This window comes from Citrus clementina, unplaced genomic scaffold (assembly GCF_000493195.1).
Source record: "Citrus clementina cultivar Clemenules unplaced genomic scaffold, Citrus_clementina_v1.0 scaffold_5, whole genome shotgun sequence".
Classification (NCBI taxonomy): Eukaryota; Viridiplantae; Streptophyta; class Magnoliopsida; order Sapindales; family Rutaceae; genus Citrus; species Citrus x clementina.
Genome location: NW_006262201.1, coordinates 23,082,639 through 23,107,177, shown reverse-complemented (window position 1 = coordinate 23,107,177; position 24,539 = coordinate 23,082,639). Strand labels below are relative to the sequence as shown.

Below are 24,539 nucleotides of genomic sequence, written 5' to 3'. Positions count from 1 at the left end.
CAAGTTAAAAGGTTTCCCAGGTATGGCCTTAGTAAAAGGATCTGCCAAGTTTTGCTGTGACGCAATCTGAGTAACCTCCACATCACCTCTCTGCACTATATCCCTTATGAGATGATACTTCCTCTCAATATGTTTTTGTTTCTTGTGGTTCCTTAGATTGAGCTACCACACCACTATTATCATAAAATAGTTTAAGGGGTGCAGTTACAGCAGGTACCACCTCAAGATCTTATAGGAACTTGTGGAGCCATACAGCTTCAGATGCAGCCACATATTCAGCTTCAGTTGTGGAGTCTGCGATACAAGATTGTTTCACACTCCTCCAACTAATAGCTCCACTTCCTAATGTAAACACATAGCCAGAAGTTGATTTTCTGAAATCCTTATCTAACAGAAAGTCAGAATCTGTATAACTCACTGGAATGAGTTCATCACCAGAATACACAAGCATATAATTTTTAGTTCTTTTCAGATACTTTATTATATGCTTGACCGCAGTCAAGTGTTCAGGTCTAGGATTACATTGATATTTGCTAACCATCCCTACCGCAAAACAGATGTCTGGTCTAGTGCAAAGCACGGCATACATGAGACTTCCCACAACTTCTGCACACGGAACTCGTCTCATTTTCTCTATCTCTTCATATGTTTTAGCTGATTGATCCTTAGAGAATGTAATTTCATGTCTGAATGGTAATAAACCAGTCTTGGAATTTTCCATGCTAAATCTAGCCAATATTTTATCGATAAAGACCGCTTGAGACAAGGCTAAAGTTTTAATCTTCCTGTCTCATAGTAACTTGATACCAAGAATATAACTTGCCTCTACCAGGTCTTTCATATCAAATTATTTTGCTAACCAACTTTTTATTGTAGTCAATACTCCTATATCGTTTCCAATTAGGAGAATATCCTCTACATAAAGAATTAGGAAGGCTACAGATTTTTCCTGAATTTTCTTGTACACACATGGTTCATCAATGTTCTGAATGAATCCAAACGATTTAATCGCTTGATCAAATCTGGCGTTCCATGACCGGGATGCTTGCTTCAATCCATAAATAGATCTCTGCAACTTGTATACCATGTGTTCTTGGCCTTTTTGTATGAATCCATCTAGTTGCTGCATGTAGATGTCTTCTTCAAGATGCCCGTTAAGAAAGGCAATCTTAACATCCATTTGCCAAATTTCATAATCTAGTACTGCAGCAATAGGGAGTAGAATCCTAATGGATTTAAGCATAGCAATCGGAGAAAATGTTTCCTCATAATCGATTCCCTCTTTCTGAGTAAAACCTTTGGCTACTAATCTTACTTTGAATGTTTCCACCCTTCCGTCTACTCCCCTTTTTCTCTTATAGATCCACTTGCACCCTATAGGTTTTACCTCATTTGGTGCCTCTACAAGTTCCCAGACTTTATTGGAATACATAGATTCCATTTCTTGATTTATGGCCTTTTTCCAGAATTCAACATCTCTGTTTATTAGAGCTTCGTTGTAGCCAGTGGGATCTTGTACATGTTCATCTGAGATAGTCGTATAAGTTTCTCCCAATAACATGTATCTCGCAGGTAACCTACTTACCCTCCCACTACGACGAGGTTCTAAAAGTGATGGTTGTTTAGGGATAATCCTGTGTTGATCAGCTAGTTGTTGTTCTTCTTCTTGTTCTATAACAGGTGTTGAAAGACCTGATCACCTGACAGTACTTCAAGTATTACCTTACTCTTAGGTTTGAAGTTATTCATATAGTCTTCCTCGAGGGAAGTGAAATGTGTGCTCACAATCACTTTTCTATATTAAGGACTATAAAATAAACCTCTTATTGTTCCTTTGAGATACCCCACAAACATACAAACCTCAAAACGTGAATCCATTTTTTCTGCTTTTGGTTTCAGCACATGTGTTGGTGATCCCCAAATATGGACATGTCGTAAACTTGGTTTGTGACCTTACCATAATTCTATTGCAGTTTTAGGCACTGACTTAGATGGAACTAAGTTCAAGAGGTAAACTGCAGTTTCCAGTGCTAGTCCCCAAAAAGAGATTGGTAATGACAAATAACTAAGTAAAGATCTCACCATATCTAAAAGAGTTTTATTTCTCTTTTCTGCTACCCCATTTTGTTGTGGTGTTCTTGGGGCAGTTAACTAAGATATAATCCCATTTTTTACCAGATACTCTTTGAAATCTCCAGAAAGAAATTCACCACCTCGATCAGATCGAAGTTGCTTTATGTTCTTACCTAATTGCTTTTCTGTCTCAGCCCTATACTCTTTGAATTTCTCAAGAGTTTTAGACTTGTGACGCATCAGATAAACATAACCGTATCTTGAGTAATCATCAATGAAAGTGATGAAATACTCATAACCTCCTCAAGCTTGTATATTGATTAGTCCACATACATCTGTATGTACCAATTCAAGTGGTACTATTGCATGCACTCCTTTGGCCGAGAACGGTCTTTTGGTCATTTTCCCTTCTAAACAGGATTCACAAAGTGGCAATGATTCATTTTCCAATAGACCCAAGAGCCCATCTTTGATCATTCTCTGTATCCTATTTTGCTTTATATGACCCAAGCGCAAATGCCAGAGGTAACATTAGTTGGAAGAAATATTTCTTTTCTTAGATAAATGTGTATGCTCATCATTATTGATCACTGTGTCATGCATAGAATGGATCATAGGACTTAAATGATATAAATTATCTTCCCATGTTCCAGAACAAATAAGTCTCTTATTATAAAAAATAAAAACAAAGGATCCAAAATTTACAGTGTACCCTTGTTTTGACAAACAAGCTATTGAAATTAAATTCCACTTAATGTCTGGAACATAAAGACAAATATTCAAAACTAAATTCTCATTATTAAAAGATAATAAAATAGATACAGTCTTCACTACTGTCACGAACTGTCTTGTCCCTAACTGCAGCTTGACGCTTCCTTCACTTATTTTCCTAGTTTCCTAAAACCAATAAAGTGAATTAAAAATATGATTAGTTGCTCATGAATCCAACACCCAAGTGTCAATAGGATTCTGAACTAAACAGACCTCAATTACAAAAAGATTTCTCATTCCTGATTTCACAATCTTAGGGCAATCCTTGTTCCAGTGACCTTTCTGTCCACACTTGAAGCATTTGCCTTTCGGCTTGCCATCTTGCTTGGTAGACGGTTTCTTTTTCCCAGCTTTCTTCTTACCCTTGCCTTTCGGCTTGGGCCTAGAAGAAGAACCTTGTTAGCAATCTTTATGCTTCCTAGAGATTTCTCAGTGCAATAGATCTCTTCAGCAGAATGGAGTTCGTTCATCAATTCAGTTAAGGTCATGTTTCTTTTGTTCATGTTATAATTAACCTTAAACTCCTTAAATTTTTTTGGCAGAGATTCTAGCACCATGTCAATCTTTGAGTTATCATCGATTTGTGCTCCCTGAATCTCAGCCTCATTCAAATAGTCCATTATTTTGAGGACATGATCACGAACTCTTGTGCCCTTCCCCATTTTGCAGTTCATAATGCCTTTCAGCGCTGCTTGTCTCGCGGAGCGAGTATTCCGCCCGAACATCTCTTGGAGACTATCCATTATTTCAGTGGAAGTCTCCAAGTTCTGATGTTTGGTCTGCAAAATATTAGAAATCGAGGCTAAAATGTAGCATTTTGCCATTTCATTGGCCTTTTGCCATTTCTCATAAAGCCTCCTCTAATTTCTATGAGCATCATCCACTGGAACTAGAGGGCATGGCTGGGTTAAGACATATTTATAATTTTCAGCAGTCAGGACAATGAATATATTTTTTTTTCCAATCTATATAGTTCTCTCCAGTGAGTTTGTTTTGACTCAGAATAATAGTAAGTGAGCTCAGGGAAGACATTTTTTTGAAAAATAAAACATCCATGCATAAATAATTTGATATAATATTCACAATAAATAACAAAAATGCAAAAAACCATAACTGCATTTTTATTTATTGTAACGATAATCTAGGACCGCTTTGACAAGCTATCCGTTGGGGAAGTCATGTCTACACTTACTAGACCCAATTATCCATTGGATTATTTACTTTCATGTAGAGACATGATAAATAATTATTGTTATCCTTTTGGGCCTAAATTTGTTAACAGAGCTTCGTTGGGAAGGTTAATAACAAATTTTAGTTGAGTGTATAACCATTGTTTCAATCTAAGTATTTTTCATATCAATAGTCACTGTTGGGGTGAACAATCGATTGAAAAATATTTCAATTTTATCTTTGAAGAAGTTCATCAAATAAAATATCTAATATATATACCCTTCGAAGGGAGCATCACCGTATCATGAAGTCGAGGTATATATATAATTTTATTATTGAACTAACAATGGAGCCCGTGGGAAAAATTATCTTGAATTTTCCCTCTCCCACTCAATATTTAAAAATTGGTTTTTTTTTAAAACATACATAAATAATATTTTTAATTGCATGCTTCCTATAATATTATCTAGATGATATTCAATATTATTAAGCATATTCAATTTTCAAACAATATAATGAGATTCATAATTAATGAACATCATGTATCATTATGCATAGAGTGGCACTACCTATTCTATATGACGTGTTATCATGGCATGTTATCATCCAAAATATAACATATAGAAAAATAATTAAATAATCTGAATTCATGGCTTTCCTAAAATTAAAAAAAATACATTAACCCTAAGCCTAATCTTCATTGGGCTTCTTGTCAATGTCCATCTTCCATAGGCTTGTCTTTGTTAATGGACTAGAGGAAGTTGGGCTTTTAAATTTATTATTGGTCCAATTTTAATTTTGAAAGGAAATAAATAAATAAATAAACTTTTTTAAATAAAACGTTTGGACCAAAAATAAATTTAATTTATTCAATTTTATCTATGCATTTTAATCCATTAAACCCAATTTCAATTGGGCCTAAAATTATGATTCATTAAGCCCAAAACTGTTGTTGGACTTAAATGCAAAAATTAAACCTTATCTGACCGAAAGAAAAATTGTAAAACCGTAGAGACCTCAACGATAAAAACCATTAAAGCCTTAAATCCATATATTTCTCTCCCCTTCTTCTCCAGCCGCCATCAACGCAAACTTCAACCGCTGTTCAAAGTTGCCACCAATCTCCGATGCCGAGCTAACCACTGCCGCCTCACCGAAAGCAAACCAAACTCGACTGCGCAGCTCGCTGCGCATGCAGCGCATGTCGCTGGCCAATGCTGGTCGCACACTAATTGTATGTTCGAATAATAATTCGTCCCAAACCACAATGATTTCTTGACTGCTCAATCATTTGTACCACATCATTAATTAAATCGATATCTCAACTGTCCAATCAATTTAATTACATCTTGTTCCTTGATACTTACTGGTTTTTCTCTAATGATCATTTTCAACATATTAAATATGTCGACACAATCTGGCCAGAGAATTCTATGATCAAGTACCGAAAACCCATCAAGAGATGTATTGTACAAATTCTATATTGTTAATCTATAACTCCAATACTCATAATTGCTCTCACCAAGATACCTGGTAATCTTGAATACAAGTATGTGTCATGCCCATTGGTAACTCAAATGAAATAACAATTACAATAATGGAATCATAACTAACTCAAGATTAAGATTACAGTAAAATCAATGCCTATGAGATTTAATAAGTCTGACAGTTATTACAAAGTTAATTAAATCTCATATGTGATCCTATTCAATGTAATCGCACTACATCAATAAATTCATACATGATTAAGACAAATCATTCAATGAATTTATTACAGTCTATACCTAAATAAAGTGTCCAACTTTATTTATCAACTGCGAACATAATTTATTTAATCATAAGATAACTTGTATTTATGTCTTTTGTGAATCCACATAGTGATCACATAAATACATATAATATGATTAAATGGACTTTACTCAAAATATCAATGCAATTAATATACTTGAATAAAATACCTCATATATTTTATTAATCAGAAAAAATATTTATTACAATTAAATAAACACATATGGTTTTAAAGAGCACATTTTTTCATTACAATTAAATAAACACATATGCTTTTAAAGAGCACATTTTCTCAACAGTTGATGCATGAGAAAACAAGTTAAGAGGAACGAGTATCAGTTTCGTAATAAGTATAAATGGGGAACACAAGTATCAGTTTTGCACCTGAGATGGCAAGAACTTGGCCGACATTTTCAGTTGAGTAACTCAGACCCCCGTACTTCCCCGGCCTTATAGCCCAAAGTGAAAATATCTAAAAGAATAGTTGAAAAATTTACCCATTTGATTATGATTCAAGAAATACGCAAATGAAGAAATTATTGGCATTGTTAAGATAGTTAAAATGGTTAGTTATTGTTTCAGTTTGTTAAGCAAGATAGTTAGAGTTACTGACGTGTTAGCTGAGCTGGCATAAGTTACTTATTTTGTGATCAGTTTGTCAGTCCACACTGCTCAACTCTCAGGTGCTTAGGTCAAGCATATACAATCTGAAATGTTCAGGAATTTTGCATAAATACATTTGTAATCAGCTAAAGAATGTATGATTCAAGTTTATTCATCAAATCCAGCTCTTAGATGATCTCTGTTCTTTCTTTCATTTTCTCTCATTTTCTTACTTACCAAACATATTAGAATCTTTAACTTGGTATCAGAGCCTGAGTTATCAATTCTAATGGCTTCGTCAAGCTCAAATCAGAATACAAACTTCTTTGTTTCCTCGTTTACTTTCACTTCACCAATCAAACTGGATCGGTCGAATTAAATGATCTGAAAATTACAAATCTTGTCTTAAGTCCGTGCCAATGGACTAGAAGATCTACTTGATGGATCAAAACTATGTCCTAATCAGTTTCTTTTTACTGAAATTGAAGATTCAACAGCTAAAGCACAGATCAATCTAGCATTCACTTCATGGAAGAGAAAGGATCAATTGTTGTTGAGCTGGTTAATGTCATCCATCAGTATCGAGATCCTTAGTCTTGTGGTAAACTCTCAAACCTCACATGAGCTTTGGACTAATCTGGAACAACAATTTGGACCTGAAACCTTTGCCATGAAAATTCATTTGAAGATGATGCTTAATATTCTCAAAAAAGGCTCCTTGTCTGTGATTGAATTTGGAGCGAACAACTAACCTATGAAATGCTTTGAATGTACCTCCTAGGTTGTATTTACTATACTAGTTAGGAGAAATTATGATGTTAAATTATTGATAAATACTTATTATAATTTGAAAAATATGTTAATTTTGTCCTCCACTTTATGATAAAAAATGTATAATATATATATATAAATCATTCATTCTATAATCTTGAACTTTATTAAAGTTCGAAAAACTTTTACTCTATATGATATAATAGTGTGATGTTATTACACTATTATACCATTTAAAATATATTTGCTTTCTTAAATTCTAATAAAGTCTAGGTCTTGGAGAGAAGCACTTTATAGATATGTATATATAATGATTCTCTAGCGACGATATCCTCATTTTAACAAAGTGATGATATCACTAACAAACTAAGTAACACATATTTTAATACACCAATAGATAAAAAATACAATTTTTAATGTGTTAAAATATATGGCTTTTGTATATTATCGACATTTTCACTTTCACAAAGTGAGGGCCTCCTCACTATAGAAGTACTTTATAAATATTCTTTGTATTTTTGTGAAAATTATTATTTAAATGTCATTATCTTACCAAAGACTAATAGTTTTTATTTTAGTACTACGTTGTACTTTTCAAGACATAACACTACCATGACCTTAATTTAATTTTCGAACTCTATTTTACAAAGTTGTTGGCTGGTCTATTTAGCTTAGTCTTTCATTTATTTGTCGTTTGAACTGAGGATGATCGCATATAAAGCTATATAACAATAATTTCCGAGTGAAACTTCGGGAAAAAATAAAAATCCTCTCATACAGTAGCATTATTTTAATTCTCAACTTGATTATGTTTTGAGTTAATTTATAGATTATTTGAAATAAAAAGAATGTAATTTATTTTTTCCAACTAAATATTTTAAAATAAGTTTGTTAATTTAATGAGTAATTATATACTCACAAAGTTATTATATAAAATTATATCCCAGAATTCCAATAATATGACACCAATTAACTACAGCTATGTGTTTCTTAATAATTAACCTTTTATACTATTATTAATGAGATAATTAACTTCAACACCAATAAATAAATTTTATCTTAATACATCCTCTAGCTTTATTATCAAATGATTATAAATCATAATCAAACCAAGCTACCACAGCCTACTACTAAGAGATTGATTAAAGGGTTTTCCAAGTTTGAAAATGTTAGTAGCATTGGAAAATGGCAACTTTCAGGAATCTTCCTGCGACAATCAACCATTCAGTGAAATGCCAAAATGGCACAAAGGACCCCGTCAACCGTTAAGTCACATCATTTATTTATTTGTGAATGAAAAATAAGGTTATGATCATAAGAAATGCATGATTACCCATATGTCAAGTTTGGCAATTGTAAGTCATCATCGCAATAACTTGGAATTTTTCTGATATTTAAGTCTCCGTTTGGAACCAATGTGTGGCAGTTGGGCAATTAAGATGCCACACATCACTCAATTATAGTGTGAAGTATTGATATTGTCCTTATTATTTTACGTAAAGTATAAATTTTTCCTTGTGTTTTTGTTTGTTTATTTATTTTTTATACTTAATAAATATAAATTTATTTCTTAATATTTACTAAACAGTCACCGCCAGGCAATATTACCAAAAAATAATAAACAATGACAGCAAAGTTGCTCAAGACAGAACCGCAATACCAACTCATGACCTTAATTTTTTAACTTTCATGTACAAATTTGTTCGCCGGTCTATTTAGTTTAGTCTTTCAATTATTTGTCTTCTGAACTGAAATGATCTCAATTCTCAACAAAGCTATACATCAATAATTTCCTAGTGAAACTTCGGAGAAAAAAAGAAAATCCTCTGATATAGTAGCATTAGTTTAAATTTTTAATTCTGAGCTTGATTATATTTTGAGTTAATTTAAAGATTATTTGAAGTAAAAATAATATAATTTATTTTTTCCAACTGAATTTTTTTAAATAATTATATTAATTTAATGAGTAATTATACACCTACAAAGTTATGATATAAAATTATTTCCAGAATCTCAATAATATTACACCAATTAACTACTATTATGTATTTCTTAATAATTAACTTTTCATACTATTATTAATGAGATAATTTCAACACCGATAAATAATTTTTATATTAATACATCCTCTAACTTTATTATCAAATAATCATATGTCATAATCAAGCCAAGCTACCAAGCCTACCACTAAAAGATTGATTGGAGGGTGGGTTTTCCGAGTTTGAAAATGTCAGTAGCATTGGCAAATGGCAACTCCAGGAATGTTTCTGCGACAATCAACTATTCAGTGGAGAAAAAAAGAAAATCCTCTGATATAGTAGCATTAGTTTAAATTTTTAATTCTGAGCTTGATTATATTTTGAGTTAATTTAAAGATTATTTGAAGTAAAAATAATATAATTTATTTTTTCCAACTGATTTTTTTAAAATAATTATATTAATTTAATGAGTAATATTTATACACCTACAAAGTTATGATATAAAATTATTTCCAGAATCTCAATAATATTACACCAATTAACTACTATTATGTATTTCTTAAGAATTAACTTTTCATACTATTATTAATGAGATAATTTCAACACCGATAAATAATTTTTATATTAATACATCCTCTAACTTTATTATCAAATAATCATATGTCATAATCAAGCCAAGCTACCAAGCCTACCACTAAAAGATTGATTGGAGGGTTTTCCGAGTTTGAAAATGTCAGTAGCATTGGCAAATGGCAACTCCAGGAATGTTTCTGCTACAATCAACTATTCAGTGGAATGCGCAAATGGCACAAAGGACCCGCCACCAGTTAAGTCACATCATTTATTTATTTGTAAATGAAATATAAGGTTCCGATAGTAAGAAATCAACACCTTATAATGCATGATTACCCGTATGTCAAGTTTGGTGATTATAAGTCATCATCGCAATAACTTTGATATTTAAGACTCCGTTTGGGACAAATGTGTTGCAATTGGATAACACATCACTCAATTATAGAGTGTGAAATATTGATATTGTCCTTATTATTTTACGTAATGTATAATTTTTCCGTTTATTTTTGTTGTTTATTTATTTTTGATACTTAATAAATATAAATTTATTTTTTTAATATTTAATAAATAGTCACAGCCAGGCAATATTGCCAAAAAATAACGAACAATGACCCAAATCCTTTTATTTTACAGAAATAATTTCAATTCACAACAACTATGACTTTACATTACCAAACAAACACTAAATATTTTGATGATTGTAGTTTATCTTTCATTCGTAACATCAAGAGTTTGAAATATGATCTCAAAACAAAGAGTACGACATGTCGTGTTGGTTTGCAAAAGAAGTGTACGCCATGTCATCCAGAAACCAAAAGGCACGTATGACAACCAGACGCTGTCATCTCTTATTTCCTTACGCTGTCTGGGTTTTGAGTGACAATTAAAAGCTAGAGTGAGAAATAGAGAGAGAGTTATATATTCTTATTCCTAGTCACTTGCTATATTGTGTTGGTCTTTTGTGACTCCAATAATAAAAACCCACAATATTTTTTTCGATAGAGCAATATTTGTTAAAGCATAAAGAAAGGCAGAAATATTGTAGATCCATCTCCAATTTCTCGTTTATTGTGGTCGCTGCTAGTGGTAGCTGTTTTCTTATTTAACTTTGTTCCCTTTTGCCATCAGCTCTTTGCATTTTCATTGGATCAAGCGACCCTTTTCTTGTTTCAATTTCTGATCTCAAAAGCACTTTGATTCTCTTCTGTTACACTGATTTTCTCCGTGTTTTGTACAAATATAATTTCTCTTTCCCATTTAGCCTTCATTTGCTTCTACTTGACTATCAATTGCCCAATCGTTGACCTTGTCGTATTTTTAATTCGTTCACTTCAAATAGACCTAAAAAAGAAAAAAAAATAAAGAAAAGGAGATGTTGAATAAAGCCTAAAATCTAATTTGATTTTTAATCTGATTTAACTAAGATGTCCAATACAATACTAAGAGCAATGTTAAGCATCCCAATGATTGAGTCCCAACTGATATAGTAGTTATTTATTAGATGATCAAAATATTAATTTTACTAGTTATGAAATTCATTATCCAATAAAAAAATGACACATAACAATTGGGTGTCAAGTTAGAATTCATCTATTGGAATTCCTAACATTATTCCAATATTAAAAAATTCATCAAAATAATATCTATTATCTAAAAAAATAAAAATAAAAATCTAAAACAATAGATTTACTCTTCAATCTTGGTGATTTGGCTGATTCTTTTAAAGCTTTGGTTTCTTTAGAAGAGCAAGGAGAAATAGTAATAAGATTAAAAATGCAATGAAGTAAAACTTTATTTCTTTGGCCGATTTCTTTTAAAGCTTTGGTTTCTTTAGAAGTGCTAGGAGAAATAGTAATAACATTAAAAAAGCAATGAAGTAAAACTTTAAAAGTTTTATTTCTTTATATTTTTATCGGTCATTTTACCGGTACTGGCGTTTGATTTTCTGACTAAGCTACTGTTTAGTTCTAAGTTTTGGCAATTACCCCGACTGCTCTCTTTTGTGTATCATCGACACAATCAGGCTTAGCATTTAAAAGTCGGCAGCCACGCAACTTCTTGGAATCTTCGTGCATGTGTTGGATATCGACTGTTCGATATTGTTAGATATTTTATTGATTAAGGATCACAAATAATGGATATTGGATGAGGATCACATGTTTTATGACAATCGTAATGTTATTAAGCAGTTTTTCCCTCTTGATCCCCGTATTCGTCAGCTCCTACTCTTTGCCTTCAATTCTCAGTCAAGAAAACCTCTCCTGATTTTCTTCTTTTGATCTCATACACACTTTGCTTCTGTTTATCGTGGTCACTGCTCCTGCTAGCCGTTTTCTTATTTATGTTTGTTCCCTCTTTGCATTTTCATTGGATCAAGCAACCCTTTTCTTGATTCAATTTTCTGATCTCAAAAACACTTTGATTCTCTTCTGTTACACTGATTTTCCCCTTGTTTTGTACAAATATAATTTCTTTTCTCCATTTTGCCTTGTTTTGCTTCTACTTGATTATTAATTGCGCGGTCGTTGACCCTGTTCTATTTCTATTTCGTTCACTCACCCCCCACCCCCCCAAAAAAAAAAAACAAATGGACATTTTGAAAAGCATTGTTCCAGTTGTAAACTGCTTGTCTCCTCACGCACAACGCGAATTTAGTTACTGGTATAACTCCGATGCCAACTTTGAGAATCTCAAGGCAGAACTCGATAGGCTCAAGGATGAAAGAGAAAGCATTCAGCGCAGAGTTTCTGAGGCTGAAAGAAAAAGTGAAAAGATTGAAGAGAAGGTTGAGAAATGGCTGGTTAATGCGAACAAGAGCATTGAGCAGGCAGCCAAATTCATTCAAGACGAAGAGAAAGCAAATGAACGATGTCTCATGGGGCTGTTTCCTAATTGGATTACTCGCTATCAGCTTAGCAAGAAAGCAGAGGCAGAGGTGAAGGCACTCGTCAAAATCCGAGAAGAAGCTGCAAGATTTGATGATAGAATTTCCTACCGTACCATTCCGGAGGAGATATGGCTCAAGTCTCACAAAGGCTACGAGGCCTTCGAGTCAAGACTTTCTTCTTTGGAGGCTATAAAAAAAGCATTGATCGATGTTAATGTTAGTGTCGTTGGGGTGTACGGCATGGGCGGCATTGGAAAGACGACACTGGTGAAGAAGGTCGCCAGGCAAGCTATGGAAGACAAGCTCTTTGATATGGTGGTCTTTTCAGAGGTTTCGCAAACTCCAGACATAAAAAAGATTCAACAGGAAATTGCCGAGAAGTTGGGCCTGGAGTTGCACGAGGAAGTTGAATCTAGAAGAGCAAGTAGACTATTTGAGCGATTGAGAAATCAGAAGAAGATCCTTGTGGTTTTAGATAACATCTGGAAACACCTTGATTTGGAGACAGTGGGAATTCCTTTTGGAGAAGATCATAAAGGATGCAAACTACTGCTGACAGCAAGAGATCGTAGTGTCCTCTTAAAAATGGGATCTAAAGACAACTTCTTGATTAACAATTTAAATGAAGAAGAAGCCTGGAGATTGTTTAAGATGATGGCCGGTGATGATGTTGAAAATCGTGAGTTGAAATCTACAGCAATAGACGTCGCCAGGGCATGTGGAGGTTTGCCCATTGCCTTGATTACAGTGGCAAAGGCACTGAGAAGCAAGAGTCTGCATGAATGGAAGAATTCCTTGCGAGAACTCCTAACGCCTTCAATGGTAAACTTCGAAGGAGTGTCTGCAGAGACTTATTCAAGTATTGAGCTGAGTTTCAACCATTTAAAAGGTGAGCAACTCAAGAACATTTTTCAGCTCTGCAGTCTAATGGGTAACAGTATCCTTACTTTGGACTTGTTTAAGTACTCCATGGGTTTGGGTATATTTCAAGGAGTCAATAAGATGGAAGATGCACGAGACAAATTATATGCATCGGTCCATGAACTTAGAGACTCTTGTTTGTTGCTTGAGGGTGACAGCAATGAAGAATTTTCAATGCATGATGTTGTTCGCGATGTCGCAATATCAATTGCATGCCGCCACCAACATGTGTTTTCGGTGAGAAATGAGATGTGTGGGACTGGCCAGATGAGATGCCACTTCGAAACTGCATGCTATCTTCTTTATAAATAATAGTAATCGTGATTTCCTGACGATTAGAATGCCCAAACCTTGAATTTTTATATATCTCTCTCAAAGATTTTTCTCTTGAAATCAATATTCCTGAGAACTTTTTGGTAGGGATGAAAAAGCTTAGAGTTCTAGATTTTACTCGAATGCAGTTTTCTTCTTTTCCATCTTCAATTGATCTTCTAGCATATCTTCACACACTATGTCTGGATCAAAGTGCGTTGGGCGACATAGCAATCATTGGGAAGTTGAAGAATCTAGAAGTCCTTAGCTTTTTGATGTCTGATATTATGAAGTTGCCAGAAGAACTAGGTCAATTGAATAAGTTGAGATTGTTAGATTTAACCAATTGTTTCGATCTAAAAGTTATTGCGCCCAATCTCATATCAAGCTTAAGTCGATTAGAAGAGCTGTATATGGGTAATTGCTTCATTGAATGGGAGGTTGAAAGAGCCAACAGCAAAAGAAGTAATGCTAGCCTCGACGAATTGATGCATTTACCTAGGCTAACCACTCTAGAAATTGACGTTAAAAATGATAGTATTTTACCAGAACGCTTTTTGGCCAGAAAGCTCGAAAGGTTCAAAATATCTATTGGAAATGGGTCATTCATGCCTCCCAACAAGTATGCTAGACATAAATGGTTCCAAAGTCGGCCGCACTTTTCAATCAACCGTGATCGCAAGAGTTTAAGAGCATTGAAGCTCAAGCTTGATTTTATGGACATTTTCTCCATGAAATTGCAGGGCATCAATAACGTTGAATACTTATGGTTGGACAAGCTGCAAGGCATCGAGAATGTTCTTTTCAATTTGGACACGGATGGCTTTTCACAATTGAAGCTTCTCTTGGTTCAAAATAATCCTGACATCTTTTGTATCGTCGATTCAAGGGAGATGGTCGCTTGTGATGCCTTTCCTCTTTTGGAGTCACTTACCATTCGCAATTTGATCAACATGGAGAGGATATGTATTGATCGGCTCAAAGTAGAGTCTTTCAACAAACTCAAAACCATAGAAGCTTATAGTTGTAATAAGTTGAGCAATATCTTTTGGCTCTCCACTACAAAATGCCTTCCAAGACTTGAGAGAATTGCAGTTATTAATTGCAGCAAGATGAAAGAGATTTTTGCAATTGGGGAAGAAGTTGATAATGCAATTGAGAAGATAGAGTTTGCTCAATTAAGATCTTTGAGTCTGGGGAATCTTCCAGAGGTTACAAGTTTTTGCCGCAATGAGGTGAAGACTCCTTCAGCATCACCGAACAGACAAGTGTCGCAAGAGGAATCGACGACTATGTATAGCTCCAGCGAAATCACTTTGGATATTTCAACTCTGCTTTTCAACGAGAAGGTGCGTAGGCTAACATTTTCTTTAATGTATAACACATTTTATTCTATCATGCGTTCTGTTTTGATGTTATACGTGGAAAATAATTAAATCATTTAAAGAATTGAAAGAAAATGGAAAAAAGGATAAAAAGAATCTCACGCGCTCACTAATTGAGCTCTTAACAAGTAGTATGAAATTGATTCTGACTTGCATTAATTTGTAATCAAAGAAGAAAATTTCAACAAGTACTTCCCATATGGATATTGGATCTAACGAGAAATTCTTCTTTTTTTAGGTTGCGTTGCCTAACTTGGAGGCTTTGGAGATATCTGAAATTAATGTCGACAAGATTTGGCACTACAATCATCTTCCGGTCATGTTTCCTCGCTTTCAAAATTTAACACGATTGATTGTGCAGCGTTGTCATAAATTAAAATACATATTTTCAGCGTCTATGATCGAAAGCCTTAAGCAGCTCCAACACCTGGATATATACTTCTGTGAGAATTTACAGGAGATCATTTCTGAAAACAGAGCAGATCAAATGATCCCTTATTTTGTCTTTCCACAGCTCACCACTCTGAAGCTCCAAGATCTACCAAAACTTAGATGTTTGTACCCTGGAATGCATACTTCGGAATGGCCCGCACTAGAAATTCTTTTAGTGCATGGTTGTGACAAATTAAAGATATTCGCTGCAGATTTATCGCAGAATAATGGGAATGATCAACTTGGTATTCCTGCACAACAGCCCCTATTGCCATTGGAAAAGGTATGAAGCCATTTTCTAGATTTTTTATCTATAGCTTATTTTTAACTTTGAAAAATATGACAAAGTATCGATAAATTAATGCTCAATAAATTGAAAACTTTTATTAGACAATAATCTTTGCTAGTCTAGACTAAGGGATCAATGTGGTAGATTAATAATTATATAAACTTTTTTAGGTATAGCATTTGTAAAAGAATCTTGAGCCTTTCCATATAGAAGAATTTACAAAATAAATTAGTAATTTATTATTGTGCAATAAAATAATTTCGAGTCAGTAGAAATCAACCTTTTTTCCCTAATTTCTTTTTTACCTCTAAAATTAACATATAAAAAATCATTTAATACTCAATAAATTAAAAACTTTTATTATACAATAATCTTTGCTAGTCTAGACTAAGGGATCAATATGGTAGATTCATAATTATATGAACTTTTTTAGGTATAGCATTTATAAAAGAATCCTCAGTCTTTCCATATAGAAGAACTTGCAAAATAAATTAGTAATTTATTATTGTGCAATAAAATAATTTTGAGCCAATATAAATCAACTATTTTTCCCTAATTTCTTTTTTTACCTGTAAAATTAACATACAAAATAAATTTTATCAATAATTCATTTTTTTTTAAAATATAATATAAAATAAATACTATAAAGTTACTGCGTGTGACCGTAGATCATCAATTGACCTCATTAGTTATTATGATTAATGATGATCAGATCGTACCCAACTTGAAGGAACTAGCACTAAGTGGAAAAGATGTGAAGATGATTTTGCAGGCCGATTTCCCACAACACCTTTTTGGCAGTCTTAGAGAACTAGAGATTGCTGCAGATGACTCAGCTTGTTTTCCAATCTGGAACGTACTGGAGAGATTTCACAATCTTGAAAAACTCTTACTGGTTTGTTTTTCATTCAACGAAGAGGTATTTTCGGAGGAAGGATGCTTAGAGAAACATGTGGGGAAGTTGGCAATGATAAAAACATTAGAGCTGAACCGGCACTATCATCTGAAGCAGCTGTGCAAACAAGACTCCAAACTTGGCCCCATTTTTCAGTATCTTGAAATTCTAAAAGTATATCATTGTCAAAGTCTGTTAATTCTATTGCCATCATCATCGGTATCTTTTCGGAACCTAACAAAACTTGTAGCTTTCGGTTGCAAGAAATTGTTACACATGGTAACATCCTCCACAGCAAAAACTCTGGTGCAACTCGTCACAGTGAGTATATGTTAGAGTGCAATTTATGCACTAGTTTTGCATTGTTTACTTCCCTTAATATCGATGTTTTGCACTTAATAATAGTGATTTACTTGTGTTTTACTTTTGTAGGTGCAATTCTATTGATTGGTGATAAAATTGAGCTACAATATGATGTTTAAGGATGATTGTTCTCTTAGAGAAATTATGAGTGTCAGAAGAACTTTGTTGATAAGGCGTGGGTGCGTGCTGTCAACTACGGACCTACAGTTTTTAGTTTAACGTGTTTTGTATTTTTGTTTATTTTTGTAATTACAAATTTAATATTTCATATATTAGTATTTTATTTTAAATAGAACTCTAAAGGAGAAGAGAGAGAGTATTTAAGGGAGGAATCTATTGTGAAAAAAGGAGATTTTTTAAAAGAAAGAAACCCTAGATCTAAACTTTTCTCTTCTCTCTATGAAGAACTAAACCTATTATTCTGGTTGAAAGTTAATGAAGCTTTGATTCATAACTACTGTGAGATCTTTCTTATGCTTTAATTATTTTATTACTTTTTGGGTATTTGTTTATTCTCTGAATTATTGTCATGATTATGTTTGTTAATTAGATAATTGGCCACTATTTAATTATCAACTTAATCTATTGTCAATTAAAGGATTCATCGTATGAAGATTTTAATATTTGTGACAAATAACATAGCAGTGAGTTGTGTTATGAGAATAAACAATCTAATTTAAATGAACCATCGTATGCGTTTGTTGATTAGGATTTGGGTCTCTCTGGTTTTTTAGGCTGTCAATTGATTAAATCCTTTGATCGTATCTAGGGTTGTCTATTGATTAGGGAAATAACCAACGGTCGTACCTTGGTTATCGATTAGTTAAAGAGAGATTGGCTATTAGAGGGTCTCAGTAGCTATAACCGATTTATTCATAAGTAGTAATAATTTATATTTGAATCAATGATCAGTAGTCGAATCAAGCTGAGTTAATTCCTTCAACCAGAACTTTTTCCAATTTGAATTACAATTTTAATTTGCATTCTTGTTATTTTAATTTGATTTTTTTTTATTGTCAACAATCTCCCCATTTTGCAATTTACATTTTAAAAAGGATTTAAATAATTACCGATCTTTATGGACACGATCCTGCTCAATCACTATACACAATTTATTTAGAGTAGATATTTATTTTTACTGGTTTCGACAACCATCACAAGGTCTTGTAATCACTCTGATTCTCCTTTGAGGAGGTTGGTCTCGTCTATGTGTATGTATTTATATCCACAAGAAATTTGATAAATGGTCTTGTCGTTTTCTCATTAAAACGTCTAGTGCTTCATAGGTTGGAGGGCTACCAGGCATCAGGGCCAGATTTTTAAACTCAAAGTTCTTCGTGTCATGTACCCATTTGATTATCAAATAGTCATAAAAGCATATAAATTCAAGTTAGTGTATCATTTTTACACAATATACTAAAACTAACACAAGAACTTGGCCGACATTTTCAGTTGAATAACTCAGAACCCCGTACTTCCTCGGGCTGACAGCCCAAAGTGAAAATATCTATAAAAAATAGTTTGCTCCACATCTATCTTTCCTAACTTAGGAAGGCAAGGATTTTGAAAGCTTTGCTTGATAAAATTTGAAAGTTCTGAAGAAGATTGAGGTCACTCGTGTGCAGCCTCTGGAATAAGAGCTGTGTTACTGTTTAAAAGTTTTCATGCTCTGGAATAAAATTTGCTTTACTGTGTTACTGGTCAACTTCATTATTCTACTAATGCTTTACTTCATCTTCATTGTATCACTACATTGACAGCGTTGACAGTGTAACTAAAACCCTTGCGTTCACAAGCAAATTTGATCACATTAAACTTTTAAGAAATTATCTTTTATAGCCATCTTCCATATTATTAGGAGGAGTCGTTTTCACTATTTTTAAGAAATTTTGATCACATTAAACTTTTGATCTGAGTTCATAACAAAAATCAAAACGGTGCATGACATCGAGATTATGATGAATCAAATTGAACTCCCAATACGTTAGTTCATTAAAAATGCTTTTCTTCTTCCAAGTAATCTTATCATTTCTTTCATTTTATTCATTCTCCTCTTTTCTCCTCTTTTCAAGTCTTCAATCTTATACTCAGTAAGTACATTTGTATGTTGTTAACAGAAATTGATCCAAAGCCTTAGTTTTAATTAGCTTCATCGTAGCCAATGATTAGGTGTTTAAAAACCAATGAATATTTTTTATAAGAAATCAACAATATTGTTGAAAGAAAAACCAAATAAAAATAATAAAGCAATGCATAGATTAAGGCTCTTTATTATCTAATAACTAATCAAACTAAGTTGTGGGTAAAGGCCAATATGTTTGTTTGGCCAATAATAAACTCAACGAATCACCAATAATCACCTAGTTACTATTCCTTATGCCATGCAATGTAATGGCGTCGGTAATGGCGACAAGGCAGGCAATAACTAGCTAGCTAGTTATGATAGTTGCTTAACTTAACCTACTAGAAATCTGAAGACCAAAATGAAGAAACTTTGCCTAGAACTAGAATAGGAAAACATTCATACCCAAAACCAATATACATGATTAAGAAACTTGATTATATGTATATTTTTGTTTGCCACACCAAATCCCACTATTTCCATACTCATAAGCACAAAAAACCATCGCAAAAATGAATGACCATATAAAATAAAATAGGTCGTAGGACATTGAGTATAGGACAATATGATTTATGTACCGTAAAATAACTATATCTGCAGTCAACTATATTTCTGTTCGAACTCTAAAGTTTTCCATTAAATTTTTTCCCCTGTTAGGTAAACCACTTAACTGAAACACTTAAGCAAGATTGACAATCATAGACATAAAAGTATTAGGCTCGTTCAAGTGAAATGAGCATTATTTGACATATCCTTTAGGCTTTTAAGTCATTTAGAAGTCATTCATGTTAAACAATTTCTTCATATACTTTCAATATAATTAGTACATACACAATTAATTAATTAAATAAATCTGTTTCAGCTAGCACAGGAACTTAAGCAATCAGAGCTAGTAGTTATAGCTAGGACTTGAATGAGGCACCTTTCAAAGTTCAAGAGGAGCATCTGAACAGAATGAAAGCAGTTTGTAGAAATGGTAGTGATGCTTTATATCTACATGCTCTTACACAATATGAACTTTCATTTATTCAAGAACATAACACTAATCCAAGCTCTTACTCTACAAGTCAATTCAGTTTGTAGATGCAAGCCATTGTAAAAACTTTTGTGTTATAATTTCCGAAAATGGAACATGACATTACTAATATAGAATCAGCAATGTTATATAACTTATCAGACAATATAACAAGCACTTGGCGAGCATATAAGATAAACTAAAACAAGTTAATTAGAAAATGAAACTAAAGCCCAAGCTACGCTATTCATTGTAGAAGCTTTAAACATAAAATTAAAGTAAATCTAAATACATGATTGTAAAACATTAGAATGGATGTTGAAATTAAAGCTAAATTCAATAGTAATTCAAATGAATCCATTTGAACTTTGTAAATTCCGCAGAACAAAATTAATTTGAGTGAGCAAAGTCACCAATGGAACAAGAACAGAAGGGCTTCAACTTCTAGGAACAAGAAATATTGCCGGCGGGACAAAAATTGACATTAATGGTTACAATACGAAGTAAAGAAATCAAAACCTATAATTACAAGCTAAGAAAGAGAAGAAACTCATAATCACAAGCTTACCTGAAACGATGAGAGAGAGAATAAGATGAAGAAGAAGATCGCTGCCGTTTTACGCCATTCTCCGGCTACCAGTAAGGTTTAGGATGGCCAGGTACGCACGAGAGAGAATTTGGGACTTTGGTTTTCAATATATTGACTTCAGCAAATAGTTTTCTATTTAGAAACAAATTTATAACTCTACAATCAAAATAATGGAATGCCAATTGGCTCTCTACCGTCACGTGGTTAGTAACATAAGTGAGAGCAGTCTAGCCGTCACATAAACGGTCACAAAAGCAACTGGCTGTTACAAAGTTTAGGAATGGCAGATATTCCCGCGGGGACATGACCCTCGAGATTTTCCCAATTCAGGAGGGTACATAATTTTTTACTTAATTTTTTATTTGAAAAAGGGACGGAAATAGTTTTTTTTACCCAATTTCTTATTAAGAGAAAGGACGGGGATACGGCGGAATCCCTATTCTCTTCTAATTTTTTAATTTAATTTTAATTTTTTTAAAATTATTTGTAAATAAATAATAAAATATTAATATAAATAAATAAATAAATAAATTAAAATTAAAATAATTATATTATTAAACTTTAGGCTTAATTGACTACATTAATATTTGGATGAGAAAGTTATGCCACGGATGAAAGATTTTAATAATTTGAGTTGGTGTAAAATAAATGTCTATAGATATCCTATATTGGCACCTAGAGATATTTTGGCAATTCTAATTACAAATGTTGCTTCTGAATTAGCTTTTAGCACCAGTGGTAGAGTACCGTAACACGCTTTATTCAAGCACATTGGAGGCTTTAATATGTTGTCAAAGTTGACCACAAGCTTACAATGGCAGTATGAGTTTATTTTAATTAGAATTTACATTACTTATATCATTTTTATTGTTTTAAATTTGAAATCTGAGGCTATCTCTCAATTTGTCACATTCCTCGAGGAAGAACAAGAAGAGTAGGAGACGCAGAGGTAAATACTTTTATTAGAAATATTGATTAAGTATCTATATTCATTTCATTTATCTCATTGTTGATATAAAAGTAATTTCTTTTTTTTATTATATGATTTTGAAGATTGCCGAAGATAATTATTATGGTGATTTATACTTTGTAATGTGACTTTTGTAATAGATTAATGTTAATATAAGATATATCGTCAAACTTTATTTTTATTTTTATTTTTTATTTTAATATGATTAAATTAAAATTTAAAACAAAAAACGTATCAGTTATTCGAGGATCGAGGGCCTTCAAGGATCCCCTATTATTATTTGGGGAGGGGAGGGGGATTTCCTAAAGCAATTTTGTGAGAAATGAGGAGAGGACGAGGATATATGCAGAATATCATGAATGGGTACGGGGAGTTCGGTCTCTTCCCCTCCTCTCCCCATTGCCATTCCCAACAAAGTTGGCAATATATGTAACGGCCGCTTTTGTAAAATTGCTTTAAGGGCCGTTTGGGATTGCTCTTGGGAATAGCATGCAAGATATATATAAAAAATAAAATCGTAGAATAACTTTTACCTCTAATTCGATTTTTTCTTCTTTTTTGTAAAATATTATGCATTTATATTAAAGTCACTGTGTATGATTGGATTATTAAAAGTTATTTGAGAGAATATGAATTGACTTAATAAGTTATTACGTGATTGATGATGATCAGAGCTTACCCAACTTAGGAGGAACGGGCATTAAGTGGAAAAGACTCGAGGATGACTTTGCAGAGCGATTTCCCACAACACCTTTTTGGCAGTCTTAAACTACTACAAACAGTGGATGATGACTCAACTTGTTTTCCACTTGATTTACTTGAGAGATTTCATAATCTGGAAACTCTCATACGGCGTCGTTGTTCATGCGAAGAGGTATTTTCGAATGGAGGATACTTGAAGAAACATGTGAGGAAGTTTACAATGATAAAACATTTAGATCTGCACAAACTTAATCGTCTGAAGCAATTGTGGAAACAAGACTCCAAATTGGAGTCCTTTGTTCAATCGGTATCTTTTGGGAACCTAAAAGAACTTCTAGTTCTTCGTTGCAAGGAACTTAGCAACCTCCTCCACAGCAAAAAGTCTAGAGCGACTGTTGTGTTGTGAAGCAAATCAAGATATTTGAAACGACAAGTTGGACTTGCGTTTTGCAGCTTAAGTAAACTACAATACGACAATTGCTGATTGCGTTTTGAAGAGCAATTTGTTTTGTCTCTGGAACGACTTAGTTGAGCGTCGTTTTGTGTTTAAGTAAAGCACGAGAGAAACACGTGCTCGAAGAAGCCGCTCAGGGTCGTTATGAATCTGTTATAACGCATGCCAATCACGTGAGTTTCTGGGTTCATTTTGGTTTGTTGAAGAAGCTGTTATAAACAGCTGATTCTGGTGCAACAGGAGGCGTGTGCGTGAGAGCTATTGAGTGATTAGAAGATTCGTGAGAAGGCTTCAAGAAATACTCTGTTATTAGCTCTTAAAACTCTCTGTAATCATCTTCTGAAAATCAATAAACTTGATCCGGGTTTTTCCTGTGGATGTAAGCTAGTGAAAGCTAGCTGAACCACGTTAATTCTTTTGTCTTTGCCGCTAATTCTTTAATTCTTTTAGGTTCTTAAGTTTCTCTGTGATTTTTTCTGGATTGATTCTTTTTGCATCTTGGTTGTTTGATTTGCGATCTTGGCGAGTATTTGGAGTTGATCATTATCGAATCTGTCACTCCAAACTCTACAGAGACTCTTATCAATGTTGGTATATGGATGTAGAGCAATGAGAGAGGTGGTGATAAATGACGAAGATGGAGCAGAAAATTTTGAAGAAGAGATTGCTTTCACCAAATTGAAGATTTTGTATCTGTATGATTTGGATAGTCTCACAAGTTTCTGCTGATAGTCTCAGAAGTTTCTGCTCTGCCAATTACACCTTCAAATTCCCATCTTTGGAAGATTTATCTATAATTGGTTGTCCCAAGACGAAGATTTTCACTAAAGGAGAATTAAACGCGCCTCTGAGAGTAAACTTCTACTATGGAGAGAGAGATGATCAACAGCCTTGGGATACATATGTGCTTAATTCTTGAAACTCTACCCTATTTAAAATTGATATTTTCACAAGAGTTAGAGAATCCTATTCATTCAATTATCCAAAATCAGAGAATCTTATTCATTCAATTACAAAAATTCATTAATCATTAGTTTTTGACTTCATTACTGTATGGAAGTCCTGTCAAATTAAATTGCTGGTGTTAAATTTATTAAATCTCTTGCTTCCCTGCAAATCTGTGTGCTTTACTTTTAATTGAAACTAATGAATGAAAATTTTACTTTCAGCTGTTGGAGGGGTCCTCATCTTATTCAATGATGTATATGTCCTAATGGCATTGGCATTTTACTTTAATTACAAGCGAGTTGTGAATTTGAAAAACAAAGTCCCAGGTAATTCAATTTCATTTCATTTTATTTGATTTCTTGGCTTGTTTTATCGCTTCATCTAAATTGTTTGGAATACACCACTAGTTTATTTTTACTTTTAGAATGAGTTTTAATGTTTTGTTCTGAGATTTATATGCTTATTTTATATCATTAAAGGTCTTAGTGACTTAGTTTGATCTTCACTTATTTATTTATTTATTTTTT

At 33.2% G+C, this 24,539-nt stretch overlaps 1 pseudogene; it reads left to right on the top strand.

The window, feature by feature from the left end:
* Positions 1-12,315: 12,315 nt before the first annotated feature.
* On the top strand, positions 12,316-23,983 carry LOC18041798 (annotated as a pseudogene).
* Positions 23,984-24,539: the final 556 nt, after the last annotated feature.